Source organism: Heptranchias perlo, chromosome 4 (genome assembly GCF_035084215.1).
Source record: "Heptranchias perlo isolate sHepPer1 chromosome 4, sHepPer1.hap1, whole genome shotgun sequence".
Classification (NCBI taxonomy): domain Eukaryota; kingdom Metazoa; phylum Chordata; class Chondrichthyes; order Hexanchiformes; family Hexanchidae; genus Heptranchias; species Heptranchias perlo.
Genome location: NC_090328.1, coordinates 98740892 through 98755742, shown reverse-complemented (window position 1 = coordinate 98755742; position 14851 = coordinate 98740892).

The window sequence follows — 14851 nt, the reverse complement described above, 5'->3', positions numbered from 1 at the left end:
TCTTTTGTGAGGGCCCGGCTGCGGTGTCCCTGGAGGTGGCCACACTCTCCAAGGTAAACTGTAGAATGCTGATGCCATGCGAGATGACACCACATGGCTGGAAGCAGACTCCTCCATACTTTCAGCCATGGTGCTGAAACTCCTTGGCAGGCCTTCCAGTACCTGGTACAACTGCTTGTGTGAGGCTGGCAGTTTTCTTCTCATGGCTCTTCCCCTGAAGTCCTCATCTCTGTCCTGTTCAACAGAGCTGGGAGAGGGCCTTGCTCTCCAGCAAATTTTCTCTTGGGCTGTCCCTGCCACCAGTACCTGCTGCTGCTGGGTGCAGACTTCACTGTCTAACCCATGTGGAGTGGCAGTGTCTGTGCTGGTGCTTGGGAGGGTTGTAGCTTGTGACAGTGCATCCTCAGGAGGATTGTCTTCTTCCAAAGTATCGTCTTCTGCAAGGTCCAGGTGTTGAGCAGAACCTAGAGGAAAGAGAAAATGCATAAGAGTTAGGAATGCATTGAGAGACTGGATTAACAGGTGACATTCTTGAAAATGTAGCTTGGAGTTGTGAAGATTGCTGAATATTTCCTGAGGGTGAATGAAGGGTTACAAGTAATATGCAGACACTTTGCTCAAATAAGCTGCCAGCCTCGCCTTCCTCTATGCTCATAGCTTTGCCTGGGCCATTAATTTCCAGAGCTTCGTGCTCCGCTTGGGTGAGGACTACGTTATTGGGTACTCCTCCCCTAGTCTTGGTCCTCTCCCTGACATTATGCGCTGTCTTGTCCTGCAGAAAGAGAAGCTGAGAGTTAGTGAGTGACTGTTGAAAAGGTAAGTGGAGATAAGTAGGGCTTGCACATATGGTGCATATGTTGAGAGGTGGAGAAGAAGCATGAGGAGGTGATGAATGTAAAGTCAACTGTGTGGAATGTGAGGTGAGGAAGGAGTGATAGGATGAGTTGGTGGTTGTGCAACTGCTAGGATGTAAGAGGAGAATGGTGTTAGTGTGTGGTATAACGAGAGCTAAAGAAGAGGAGAGTGTGCTTGGAATGATAAAGAGAGGTGTTGCAGTGTGCCCTTGTGAATCTGTTGAAGGCTGTGATGGAGGGGAGGGAATTGTTGAAAGGGCGAAAGACTTTGTTGACAGAGATGAAGGGGTGTTCTCACCCTTGCTGTTCTTGTGACGTCATTGAACCTCTTCCTACACTGAAGCCAGGTCCTGGGGATGATGCTGCTGCCACTGACCCTCTCAGCCACCTAGATCCAGCCCTGCTGGATAGTGGCCCTTGGAATGCTCCTGTGAGTGCTGGGGAACAGTACCTCCCTACTTGCCCTGACTTCCCTCACCAGGACGACATCAGAAAACCTGAGGTGTAGCCCTGTGACTTACTCCCCTACTTGATCCTTCTTGTAGCAGTGTAACAAGCAAATCTGGCAAAAGAGGATGCTACCTCCCTTTAAGAGGGGACTATTCCCGCTTTACATAGGCTCTGGTAAGCCCGCAGGACATTGCACAAATGGGCGGGCTGCAAGTTTCCGATGCAATCGGATGGACAGCCCATCAGTCATGAGCGCTGGGAGTTAAAATCAGCCAGGCCTCAGATGGCGACATCATGGGAGCTTCCTGCTCGCCCTTCCCCTGCCCACCTGATTCCCGCCCTGAGTTAAAATCAAGACTTTTATCCATGCCCCCCCCCCCCCACCACCTTTGTTTTAAACTTACCTTTGGGCACATCTGCTGGGTGTCCGGGTGCTTCTACTGAGTGGAGTGTTCATGGCGGAAGCTCTGCCCACTTGGCTCTTCAAATGGCTTTGGGGTCCTGCCTAATTGATAAGACCCCGATTTTCCACCCAAGTCAGTGGAAGACCCCAGCCGCCTGACTGTAAAATAGCCGCGGGCCGGAACAAGAGCAGTAAGAATTCCTGTTCCGGCCGAGTTTCTGCCGGGCGAGGGGAATTAAAATGCCCCCCTCTTGAGTGTTGAGATGTCTCCAGCATACCTTCCAGAAGAAAATGATAGAATAAGTCAGAACAGATTTGCCTTTAGTGGGCCAATGAATTCCAGTCAGTGCCAACAATGCTAGCAGTGTGAATCAGTGACTTCGACCATCACTACCAACTACACTCACAGTCTGAGTCAGCGAGTCCATCAATCACTACTGGCTATGTACCAGTCCAGGTTAATTAGTCAATCAATCACTGCCATGGCAGTTTAGCCATGTAATCAACCCAGGTTAGTGCAGTGCATCCTGTTCCACGTTCTGCGAGCTGATTGAGACAGAAGGAGTTCCGACATGGTGTGATCTGGGAGTGTGCAGCTGAGGAAGATGATGTCATGAACAGTGAATGTGTAGAATATTCAAACTGTTTGGAAGAGAAGGGAGCTTCCTTCTCTCTCCATGGTGGAACAAGGATATCAACACCATATACAAACTACAAGCTTGAGAAAAGAAAGAAAGAGAAAATGTAAGAAAATTCCAGAAACATTTTGACCGCTATTGCCAAACTAAAAATGAATACAGAGAGCCAGTGGCAGCTGGTGACCTTACTGATAGGTTGTTGACATATCTTCACACTCTTCCCCTGGGGAATAGTGTGATGTAGTAGGAGTATTCGCAGGCTGATTAACACTCTGACAGGCTGCAACGTGAACGCTCATGGCCATAACCATCTTTATACCAGCCGATAGGGTGGTTAGCCCCATAAGGCAGGAATATGGGCTCTCACAACCCATATGATGGGGGGTGGGGGGGCGATGGGGGGGTTGGGGGCACTCCCCACTCACACTCACACCCACCGGACACAAGTATCCCACCGGATGTCAACCCAGAATTCAGAGCTGGAGCTTAGCTCCCCACTCGCCAGGAATGTTTGGAGCAATGTTCGAACCCTGTACCCTCAGAGACGGGAATGCTACCACTAAGTCAAAGGCTCGCTCCTTTTGATAGGTGTGGCACATGCTATACATGCCTACCCAACCCAGGTTGTTACCATGGTGACAGTCCCTTTGCCATGCAAATGCGTTTTATTTTCTTGTCGCTAGCGATTTCCATTAGAAGAAGAATGCAAGGAGAAAGAAAAGAATAAAAGGGGAACTGATAAACAGATGAGAGAAGAGGAAGTAAATCATCACTTTGGCAAAGTCAGCTCCTTTTCTTGAACTCGTTCATCCCGCTACTGCCCGAACAAAAAGACCCGGCCGCTATAAATGTACTCAAACGAGGAGTCAGGCAGCTCATCTATAACTTACCAGGCAATGTTGAATCTAGAAACATGATTTCACCAACACGCATTACTGATGGGGTGTCTCACCCTCTGGCATACATTTTAACAGGCAGAAAATCATTCTTGGTACTCCCGTGATTTCCTGATACGTGCAGCTAGCAGGCAAGGCTCCGCCATCGGTCACACGTATTCTATAATTGACCTTTATCAACCCTAACTTCATCACCATTGGAATCACCCGGTCAGGTCTGGATTTGTTGTAGACTAATTGATAGAGATTTGTTGCTATGATTAGTCAATGCTCCATTATCATTGAATCATGTGACTACCAAGGTGATAGAAGGAGAACTAGATGGACCTTGGTCTTTTCTCGTCCAGCAATTCCTACGTTCCTAAATTTTCATCTTCATCAAATGGATGGTAATCCGACGGAGCAGATCACCCATCCGCTATAGAACCCGACCAATATTCATTCCATTGATCCTCACCCTCATCATTCTTGCTAACCTCATTGTCCACAATCCTCATTGGCTGTTTCTCTTCTTCTCCGCATCGGGTCAGCACCTGTGCCAAATTTGTTCTCCTGAATGACCTTGAACCACTTGGCAATCGTTCTACCCATATCCCCAATTATTTCTGTACTTCACCTAATCTGAGAGACCATTTCCTCACCTTCAATTCACTGCGCCTGTCGGTTTCAATTCCCAGTTTTTCATCGAGGTTTTCTCTCTCGGTAGTTTTGCTGCAGTCCTACGAATTGACCTTCTTCCTACAATCCAGATACAGTACCTTTTTGATAATCTGCCCTTAGCAGATGCGCATGACCCAAAGCTTAACAGTTACCTTATTTACAGTGACCTGCTTACTGGGTTTAACATAAAGCTCAGCCAACTTAGATTGGTGGAGATTAAAGTCAGACCAGGTTATACAGACTGCAGCAACTAATGCATTTATTTACAGTTAGAGATATGAAACACAGAAGTTTGGCAAATACCACAACAACTTGCATTTATATAGCGCCTTTAACATAGTTAAAATGTCCCAAGGCGCTTCACAGGAGCATAATCAGAACCAAAGAAGGAGATATTAGGACAGGTAACTAAAAGCTTGGTCATAGAGGTGGGTTTTAAGGTGCATCGTAAAGGAAGAAAGAGAGGTGGAGAGGTTTAAATAGGGAATTCCAGAGCTTGGGGCCTAGATGGCTGAAGCACAGCCGCCAATGGTGGGGCGAAGAGTGTGGGGGATGCACAAGAGGTCAGAGTTGGAGGAACGCAGAGTTCTAGGAGGGTTGTAGGGCTGGAGGAGGTTACAGAGATTGGGAGGGGCGAGACCATGAAGGGATTTGAACACAAAGATGAGAATTTTAAAATTGGGGCGTTGGTGGACCGGGAGCCAATGTAGGTCAGCAAACACAGAGGTAGTGAGTGAACAGGAATACTAAAAGCTTAATATAAATACATACAATGAGAAAAATCTGTAACGGACCAATTATCCCATGTAAGAATGTCTTAAGATAGAAAGAAAGAGTCTGATGCTTGTTGAACAAAGTTCTGTCTTGGAATGGCAAATTCAATCTACTTTCCAACTTTCATACCAATTTTAGTACCAACATAATTCAATGCACATAACCAAATACAAGAACTCAGAAGAACAGCTGAACTGTTTGGAAACACTAACTTTTTAATCACTTAATTCTTTTGAAGTAGACATTTTAAGATGAACGTGGGGGTGCGGTTAGGCAGTCCAAGGGGTGGGGCACTCCTGCTTCTCTTGGCGCCACCAAAAAGAATGTCAAATTTCCTGGGCCATATTCTGAACCGCCTCCAGTGGCCCCTTTAAGGACTACTTATTCTGGCACTTTCCACCTGGTACAAAGGGGCGGTGCGTGCGCGGTGCTTCATAGGACCCCGATATGCATATTACAAGTATCTACCCACCTGATACAGGACCCTACCCAAGATGGCAGCAGCCTGAGCGTCGGCATAAATGGGGCGCGAAGTGATCAGACACCTTTTCCGGACCACCAGCACCCCATTTTAACCGGAGGGGGTTAAAATTGGCTCTAATTTCTTCATACGCCAGATATTTCCATTTTAAAATATTTAGCAGCGCCAGAAAGATAAGATGAGAGCAGATGTCCCAGCAGTAATTGAATTGTATCCAGTGGAAGCCGTGCTGCAAATCCAGGTCAGTTATTACATCTACTCGACAGCTCGCAGTCTGACTCAATGATTCCATTAGTCTCAACCAGTCCTGCTCAATTAATCTATGACTCACTACCTTATAAGCAGCCAGATTCAGTGAATCAATCGTCAACACTAGTCTGAGTCCATCAGTCACCAGCAGTCATATTACAAACTTAGGTTATAAACTGTTCTCACAAACTATACGACTGATTTTTGATTACAGCATCATTTCCAGCACACGAACATGGCAAGGCAACAACAACTTGCATTTATATATTGCCTTTAATGTAGTAAAACGTCCCAAGGAGCTTCACAGGAGCGTATTCAGACAAAAATTGATAACAAGCCACACAAGGAGATATTAGGATAGGTGCCCAAAAGAGAGCTAGGTTTTAAGGAGGGGGGAGAGATGGAGAGGCAGAGAGGTTTAGGGAGGGAATTCTAGAGCTAAGGGAGCTAGGCAGCTGAAGGCACGGCCGCCAATGGTGGGGCGAAAAAAATGGGGGATGCACAGGAGACCAGAGCTGGAGGAACTCGATGGGTAGTAGGGCTGGAGGAGGTTACAGAGATAGGGAGGGGCGAGGCCATGGACCTCACCATTTCTGACAATTTACTATTTGAGGTCACACTATCCAATTAAAATTGTTTGATTTAAGAAGTGAAGGTAGATTTTTCTCATATGAATATATTTCATCCATTCTAAATTAATGATTCGCATTAACCTATCAAAGTTTTGCAAAACTTGATACTGCTTAATTGGCAGCAGAATCCAATGTGGTTAAATAGGGAGTTAAAGAATAATCTAAGGTACAAGTAAAAATACAAGGGCCAAGTAATAGCATGCAGTGAGTTGCAACGCTTATACGCAACTGAAAATGAGTTATGCCCTCAGATGGTCTGGAGAGGTATTTACACCAGAATTTCCTGGGTCAGCGGATTTACATATGCGTTGGAGTAATGATTGATGTAAATCCAGTGTAAAATAGCTGTAATCTACTGGGTTGCATGGAAATTAGAGTGAAGCCTTTAAAAAGCCAGCTGTCAGCTAGCTTGACTGCATGTCTCGTGAGCCTATTTGTGCCATTTTTGAAGAATGTCTACTATAGGAGCAGCTGGCACACCTGGCCAAGCAAGGGGCCAGTGCATAGCACCCAGGCGCAGAAGAAGATGCCATCATTTTACAGACTCCGAGCTGCAAGCTCTCTGTGAGGCAATTGAGATCAGGAGACACAGACTGCTGAGGATCCATGGCAGCTCACCTGCCAAAAATACCACTCTAACCCAGTGACAGCCGCTGACCCGAGTGCAAACTATCCACCAGTAAAGAAAGAAGATAAAATAAGAAGGTTTGATTAGTCATTCATCCTCGCACAGGTGGAGATGGAATAGATTTTCTTTCTCATTGGGGGTTATATTGACTTTGGGCGATAGTGTAAAACAGGCGATATTGGATCAGCCACCCGTTATCCATTTTCAGAAATGAAAATCAGGAGAGATGTACAACGGGCGGCTGATCAGATGTTGCCCGTTTTATACTGTCGCCCAAAGTCAAAATTACTACCACATTGTTTTGGATACATTTCATGAAATAAAGTGGCAAATAGCCACTGGGATCACCTGATCCACTTGTCGAACTACAGGGCAGGTTGGCTTGACATGTCATCAGTAAAACTGCAGTGTCTAATGTCAGTGCTCAAGATTTCAGGATGTCACAGGCTCTACTAATGGAACAGGAAGAGGTTGCTTTAATCCACAGGATGTAAACAGGATGACAGATGTTCCAACAAAGGTGCTGTGATGCCAGTCAACCTAGGCAATCAGTGTAATGAGGCAGCGTCCAAGTGCAATTAGCCCCACTTATGCACTGTTTATTTCGTGACCTTGTTAAAACTCTTTACGTGACAGCTCAGAGACTGGAGATTTTATGTAAATACAAAATAAATCAAAGCGACTGATAGGACCATAACACAAAGTCATAAGCAATCAGTAATGTAGTAGCATGGTAGTATAAATAAGAATACCTATCCTGAATGATTGGGAAACGTAATTTTACCAGTGAAAAATTATGATGGTATATATTATAGAGAACTCTTTGTCATTCTTTCAATTTCACTCACCATGTAAAATGAGTCACTACCACAGCAGCAAGGCTCTTGACTCCATCCCCAATATTGAAGTGGTGCTCAGCTTCTACATCTACAATGGCACAGGACTAATGTTAGAAAATTACAGTAGGATGTATAATTTCCCACTTGTCTTTGTGGAATCTCCCTATAAATCGGAGAGCACATAAGTTCAAAAGCAGAATGGGTCTGTTAGACCACTGCGTAGTGCCCACCTAGTGCTCCACTCCAGAGACTTGAGCACATAATCCAGGCTGACACTTCAGTACAGTACTGAGGGAGTGCTGTATTGTCAGAGATGCCATCTTTCGGATGAAATGCTAAAGCAATGCCTGTTCAGGTAAATATGAAAGATTGCAAGGCACTATTTGAAGAAGAGCAGGGAGTTCTTCCGGTGCCCTGGCCAACATTCCTTCAACATCAACAACAAAAATTTGCATTTATATAGCGCCTATAATGTAATAAAACGTCCCAAGGCGCTTCACAGGAGCGTTATCAAACGAAATTTAACACGAGCCGCATAAGGAGCTATTAGGACACGTGAGTAAAACCTTGGTTAAAGTGGTAGGTTTTAAGGAGCGCCTTAAAGAGGGAGAGAGAGGTAGAGAGGTGGAGAGGTTTAGGGAGGGAATTCCAGAGCTCAGGGCCTAGGCACTGCCGCCAATGGTGGAGCGATTAAAATCGGGGATGCGCAAGAGGCAAGAATTGGAGGGGTGCAGAGATCTCGGAAGGTTGTAGGGGTGAAGGAGGTTACAGAGATAGGGAGGGGCGAGACCATGGAGGGATTTGAAAACAAGGAGGAGATTTTTAAAGTTGAGGCATTCCCGTACTGGGAGCCAATGTAGGTCAGCGAGCACAGGAGTGATGGGTGATCGGGACTTGGTGCGACTTAGGATACGAGCATCAGAGTTTTAGATGAGCTCAAGTTTACGGAGGGTGGGAGAAGGGAGGCAGGCCAGGAGAGCATTGGAATAGTCGTCTAGAGGTAACAAAGGTGTGGATGAGGCTTTCAGCAGCAGATAAGCTGAGGCAGGGGCAGAGATGGGCAATATTACGGAGGTGGAAGTAGGCAATCTTGGTGATGGAGTGGATATGTGGTCGGAAGCTCATCTCAGCATCAAATAAGACGCCAAGGTTGCGAACAGTCTGGTTGAACCTCAGACAGTGGCCAGGGAGAGGGATGGAGTTGGTGGCTAGGGAATGGAGTTTGTAGCGGGGACCAAAGACAGTGGCTTTGATCTTCCCAATATTTATTTGGAGGAAATTTTTGCTCATCCAGTACTAGATGTTGGACAAGCAGTGTGACAAACGAGAGACAGTGGAGGGGTCGAGAGAGGCGATGGTGAGGTAGTGCTGGGTATCGTCAGCTTACATGTGGAACCTGACTTTGTTTTTCGGATGATGTCGTCGAGGACGATGAGAAATAGGAGGGGGCCAAGGATAGATCCTTGGGGGAGTCCAGAGCTAACAGTGTGGGAGCGGGAAGAGAAGCTATTGCAGGTGATTCTCTAGCTACAACTGGATAGACATGAATGGAACCAGGCGAGTGCAGTCCCAGCTAGATGACGGAGGAGAGGCGTTGGAGGAGGATTGTATGGTCAACCATGTCAAAGGCTGCAGACAGGTCGAGAAGGTTGAGGAGGGATAGTTTACCATGGTCACAGTCACAGAGGATGTCATTTGTGACTTTGATAAGGGCCGTTTCGGTACTGTGGCAGGGGCAGAAACCAGATTGGAGGGATTCAAACATGGAGTTGCGGGAAAGATGGGCATGGATTTGGGAGGCGACAACACGTGCAAGGACTTTGGAGAGGAAAGGGAGGTTGGAGATGGGGCAATAGTTTGCAAGGACAGAGGTGGGTTTTTTGAGGAGGGGGTGATGTCGGCAGATTTGAAGGGGAGGGGGACAGTACCTGAGGAAAGGGAACCGTTAACAATATCAGGTAACGTGGGGGTCAGGAAGGGAAGTTGGGTGGTCAGCAGTTTGGTGCGAATAGGTTTGAGGGAGCAGGAGATGGTTCTCATGGTCAAGATGAGCTCGGAGAGGGCATGAGGGGAGATAGGAGAGAAACTGGAAAAAGATGCGAGTTCAAGGGGCAGGGGAAAGCGTAGGGGAAGTTTGACCTGGTGGGCTAGGGGAAGGGAGAGAAGCGGCAGAGGCAGCTGAATGGATGGTTTCAATCTTAGTGACAAAGTAGTCCATGAGCTCCTCGCTATTGTTGTTGGAGGTGAGGGTGGAGGAGGCTGGGGAGAGGGGTTTAAGAAGATGGTTTGTAGTGGAGAAGAGAAGCCGGGGGTTGTCTTTGCATTCTAGGATGATCCTGGAATAGTGAGCAATTTTGCCAGAGCAGAGCAGGACCCGACAGTGCTTTATGTGATCCAGCCAGATCTGGCGATGAATGGCTAAATCACAACGTTCCAGTCTGCGCCCCTTGGACTTATGGGAGAGGAGATGAGGGCTGTACCAGGGGGAACGACCAGGGTGAGAGAGAGTAATGGTTTTAATGGGGACAAGGGCATCCAACAACCAACACCATCCTCAACCAACACCATCAAAAGCAGATGATGTGGTCATTTATCTTATTGTGGGATCTTGCTGTGCGCAAAACTGGCATGTAAACAAGACGACAGTGGCTACACTTCAAAAGTAATTCATTGGCTGTGAAGCTCTTTGAGACGCCTTGGGGGCATGAAAGGTGCTATATAAATGCAAGTTCTTTCCTTTTTTAAAGTCTCCCATGATGGGTGTCTACTTTTTTGCTAGAATTAGCAAAGAGAGTAATTTAGTGTTTTGCAGGGACTGTGCAGCAATATTTTGATTCAGGCTATTTATAGCATTGTGAGTACACAAAGAACATTATAAAAGTTGGCATTCATGGAGACACCCAGCCATCTGTAAACGGGGATGAGGAGAGGATATGGTTGTGGAGATTGTCAGGTGAGGGGGCTCAGGTGGTCTTTTCCCCACAAAATATGGGGCAAAATTCTAAACACGTGAAATAAAAATATACGGACAGATTTAAAGCCAAACCACAGACTACACCAAATAGGGTGACATTATACAGGCTAGAGCTCCAGGCAAAGACTTTTACATGACACATGTCAGGGGGCAAAGGTCAGTATGCCCCATTTGGAACCCACACGATTTTCAGCCCATTAAAAGAAATGGATAGAAAATCTGCAGGCTGCAAATCATATGTGATGACCTTCATGGTGGAATTCCCGATCCGTATTCCTGTCGCACACAAGGAGTATTAAATCATAGAATTTATGTGTCAACCGTGACACGGATTGCTCTGGACAAGCGAGCATTTCAAGTTTAGAGTTGTCTCAAGTCTTGATTTTGTTCCACAAAAAAATTGGCTCCACAGCAGATCGTAAATTGGTAGAAGACTCGGTTTGTGATTATTGAACTAATATTTGATGCAACAAAAAAAATAGTGAGCTGAGGTCTCCTCAATGTAAAACCACATTTACTCATTCATGATGCAGATTGCAGCTAACAGGCAATATTTAGAATAAAATTGCAATTCTAATTGCATCTGGAAGAAACACGAATGATCCCAGAGTGAAATGGGGATGTTCTAACTCTGGTAGCCAGTCCCGCTGAGTTCAGAAAGGTCCTTCTGGATGGAAAGCCTGTCTGATGGGGAGTGAATAAAGTGCTGAGGGGAACTGGATAATTCCATTATCACAGCTGGCATGAGCTTCCTGTTTACCAGCAGCGGAAAGCAAATAAAGAAAGTCAAGCCTCCAGCTAATAGTTGTCCTGATTCAGGCTGAATGGAATTAGCAATTCAGGGCAGTCAATCTAAATGTCCAGAACACAGGCTGATTAACTCTCTGACATTATCACATGACCCGACCAGCCCATAGTGTGTAATCATCAAACTTCATAAAGCAACGGTTTTATTTAAACTCATGTCTAGACCTGCTGCACCATGTCAAATATAATTTATATTTAGATCGAAAAAGCAGAGTGTAAAAAATTTCACGTTTACTGTTTGCTGTTTTGATCTATGTGTACCGCTCGCCAGTGTCTGCTGCACTTTCACGGCTCCAATGCTTGCCCTTGTCTTCCTTGTTCCATAAAGTAAAGGAAATTACAATTTTATTCTTCAAAACTAAAACCAATGGGACAGATTTTTCACCAGGAGCAAAGACCAGAAATTTCTCCCAAGATCTTCCATCTATAAGAGGCGGATGTGTGCACAATCCATTTCATGTGAATGTGAAACTGTTTGTTTGCTTGTATCACTGGTTTAGATTTAAAAAGAAAGACTTGCATTTATATAGTGCCTTTCACAACCTCAGAACATCCCAAAGTGCTTTGAAGTGTAGCCACTGTTGTGATGTAGGAAACATGGCAGCCAATTTGCGCAGAGCAAGATCCCACAAACAGCAATGTGATAATGACCAGATAATGTGTATTAGTATTGGTGGCTGAGGGATAAATATTGGCCAGGACACTGGGGAGAACTCCCCTGCTCTTCTTCGAATAGTGCCATGGGATCCTTCACATCCACCTGAGAGGGTAGATAGGGTTTTGGTTTAATGTCTCGTCCAAAAGGTGGCACCTCCGACAGTGCAGCAGTCCCTCAGCACTGCATTGGAGTGTCAGCTTAGATTTTGTGCTCCAGTCTCTATTCTGGTATTTATTGCATCTTCTCCAATTGTGGATATTTGAGGGTGCATTTATACCTCAACAGTTGTGTCAGTGTGAAGTGGTTTTAAAATCAGAATTCGGCGCTATATAAATGCAAGTCTTTCTTTTCAAATCTAAACCAATGTTTGTGATACAAGCAAACAAACAGTTCCACATTCACATGAAATGGAAGATCTTTAGGCCTTACGTTCACGGCTTAGACCTAGGGTTGAAGTCTTTCAGTATCTCCATGGAAAAGGCAGCAAAACAATTGCTCATAAAATAACGGAGAGCTGCACGGCGCACACTGTTATTTCAGGGAAAATGAAAGAGCAAGTTCCGGAGAGCTCCTTGCGCAGTCAAACGTGCAAATCCAGAAATTGCTTTACCTGATTCCCTGCTTCTCCGAAAGCTTCATGCTAAAGCGATCTAGCCAGCTGGAATCAATGGACCAGCGCAAACTTGTTCTCCTGCCCAGCTGGAAATGAACTAATTTCTCCAGAAAAAAGGTATGCTGATTTATGTGAGGTCTAAACTAACATTTAACGGTGTGGTAAGTGTTAATGACTGCCAAACAAACTCTCTGGCACTAAAAATTAACTCTTAAAAACATGGAGTCTCATTCCTCCCGATATTAATTGTTGTTGGACATTTAAAAAAAGTTTTATTTAAAATTTTTATTTTGTTACTTTTTCATTCTGTCTCTTTTATCTCTGTCTTTTAATCTTACCCTCTCTTTATTTTGCTTTCTCTAACTGATTTTACATTGAATTCACTGTTATAGCTTTCACTTCCTGGTTCTGCGCGGCTTGTCAAGGATGCTTCTTTCTGATTGGTGGATGGGAGAGCGCGATCCTTTCCCCACTCTCACAGCTCACAGAAGCCCAGGAGAGAACGCTGCACTTTTTGCAGCTCACCATTAGAGCAAGTTGGCACCCAGAGCGGAGGACGAGGTTCATTTACCGCTCAGCACAATTTCGGTGCCATGGTCATTTTTCGATATTCACTTTTCTGAAGGATGTTGTTTGGTTTTACAGTTATTGTTACTGTTATCATCCCGCACAGGACCCAGAGGTAAGTGCAGTTTACACTGAGTGACAGCTGGAGTATGTTTACAAAATGACAGTCCCCACATGGAGCTGCATCCACTGGGATTCCATATCAGGAATTCAGGCTTGCACTTCCCACAGGAGATCAGTGGAAGTGTATGTCCACTCCCAATGGAAGAACCTTCTTCGAGAGTCTGATTTTGTGAAATTCCTTTCTGTGTACTGGAAGAGTTAGATGGGATAAACTAGACCTTTAACTAGACCTACCACTAGGAGTTCTCTACTACTAACTCATGTCTAGCTTGGTTTCACTCTCAACTATTCAAGGCATCTCTAGCAAGGCTTCTCTTCCAGCTCCCGCACTGTTACCTTTGGAGTCCCTCGTGGATTTATCCTTGTCCCCTCCTCTTCCTCATCTACATGCTGCCCCTAAGCAACATCATCTACAGACATGGGGGGGGTGGGGGTTGCAGGGGGTAGTTTAACTGGGAGCAGGTTTTGAGCAGAATGAGCCGCAGTTTCCTCTAGTTAAACGTTGGGATGAATTTCATCTAGTTAAACATTGGAAAGACTAAAGCTATAGTCTTCAGACCCTACAACAAATTCTGTACCCTCACCACCAATTCTATCCCCTCCCCGGGCATTGTTGCAGGCTGAACCAGATTGTTCTCAGTACCCTATTAAACATTACAACAGTGACTACACTTGAAAAATCCCTCATTGGCTGTAATGCTCTTTGGAACATCCTGAGGTCACGAAAGGCATTGTAGAAATGCAAATTGTTTCTTTCTTCTTAAAGGCACCGCTAGAGGCCACTCAAATAAAGTGCTTTTCCTGGGCCCACAATAAAACTCCGGCCTATTGTCGACACGTTCAAGACCCTCCTCCAGGAGCTCCTCCACCCTCCTCCCAGATTCGACCTGGAGCCGGCTGATTTCCTGCCCTCCCCTGCCGGCGAGCTCTCGGGCTGCCTGTTTACTGCCCGCAGCTGTCACACGGCATTTGCATGAGGCCTCAAAGCCAAATTTAGCTCGGGCCTCATGCCGGCACAGACTGGCCGCTCTGCCGACTTTAGGCCCGTTTTTGGGCACCAGTCGAATTTCTCCCGCACGTGTAGCAGCTCACCCTGCCTTATCAGTGCGCTGCCCTCACACTGGCCCCACTCAGATCCCCCATTTCAACACGACTGAGCCTACTTAACATCCACGTGTCACACAGGCCTCTCACCTCCTCATCTTCAATATGCTGAGCTTCAAACACTGGTAAACAAATTAACATTAAAATGAGACGGAACAAAAAGAAAAAGGAATAACTTAATAAAAGGACTTCAAAAGGACGGCACAATTATTTTGAATAATAATTACAATAGCAACACAGGGAATATCATTTACAGGCACTATATGCAGTCATTCTTCCATTTGAGTGCTTGACAGCTGGTAGAAACAATTTGATGGTCCAGTTATATTTAGAACACGTACTAATGGTACAATCTGAAAACAAAAATTCGTATATGTGTGTGATATTACAAAGTAGCAAATAGTACAGGAGATGAAGGAGATCCAGGTTCTAAATTTCTTCTCATTTGTACTCTGAGAACACTTTGCGTTGACCAAGGGGTTTCCAGGGCTTCCCCTCAGG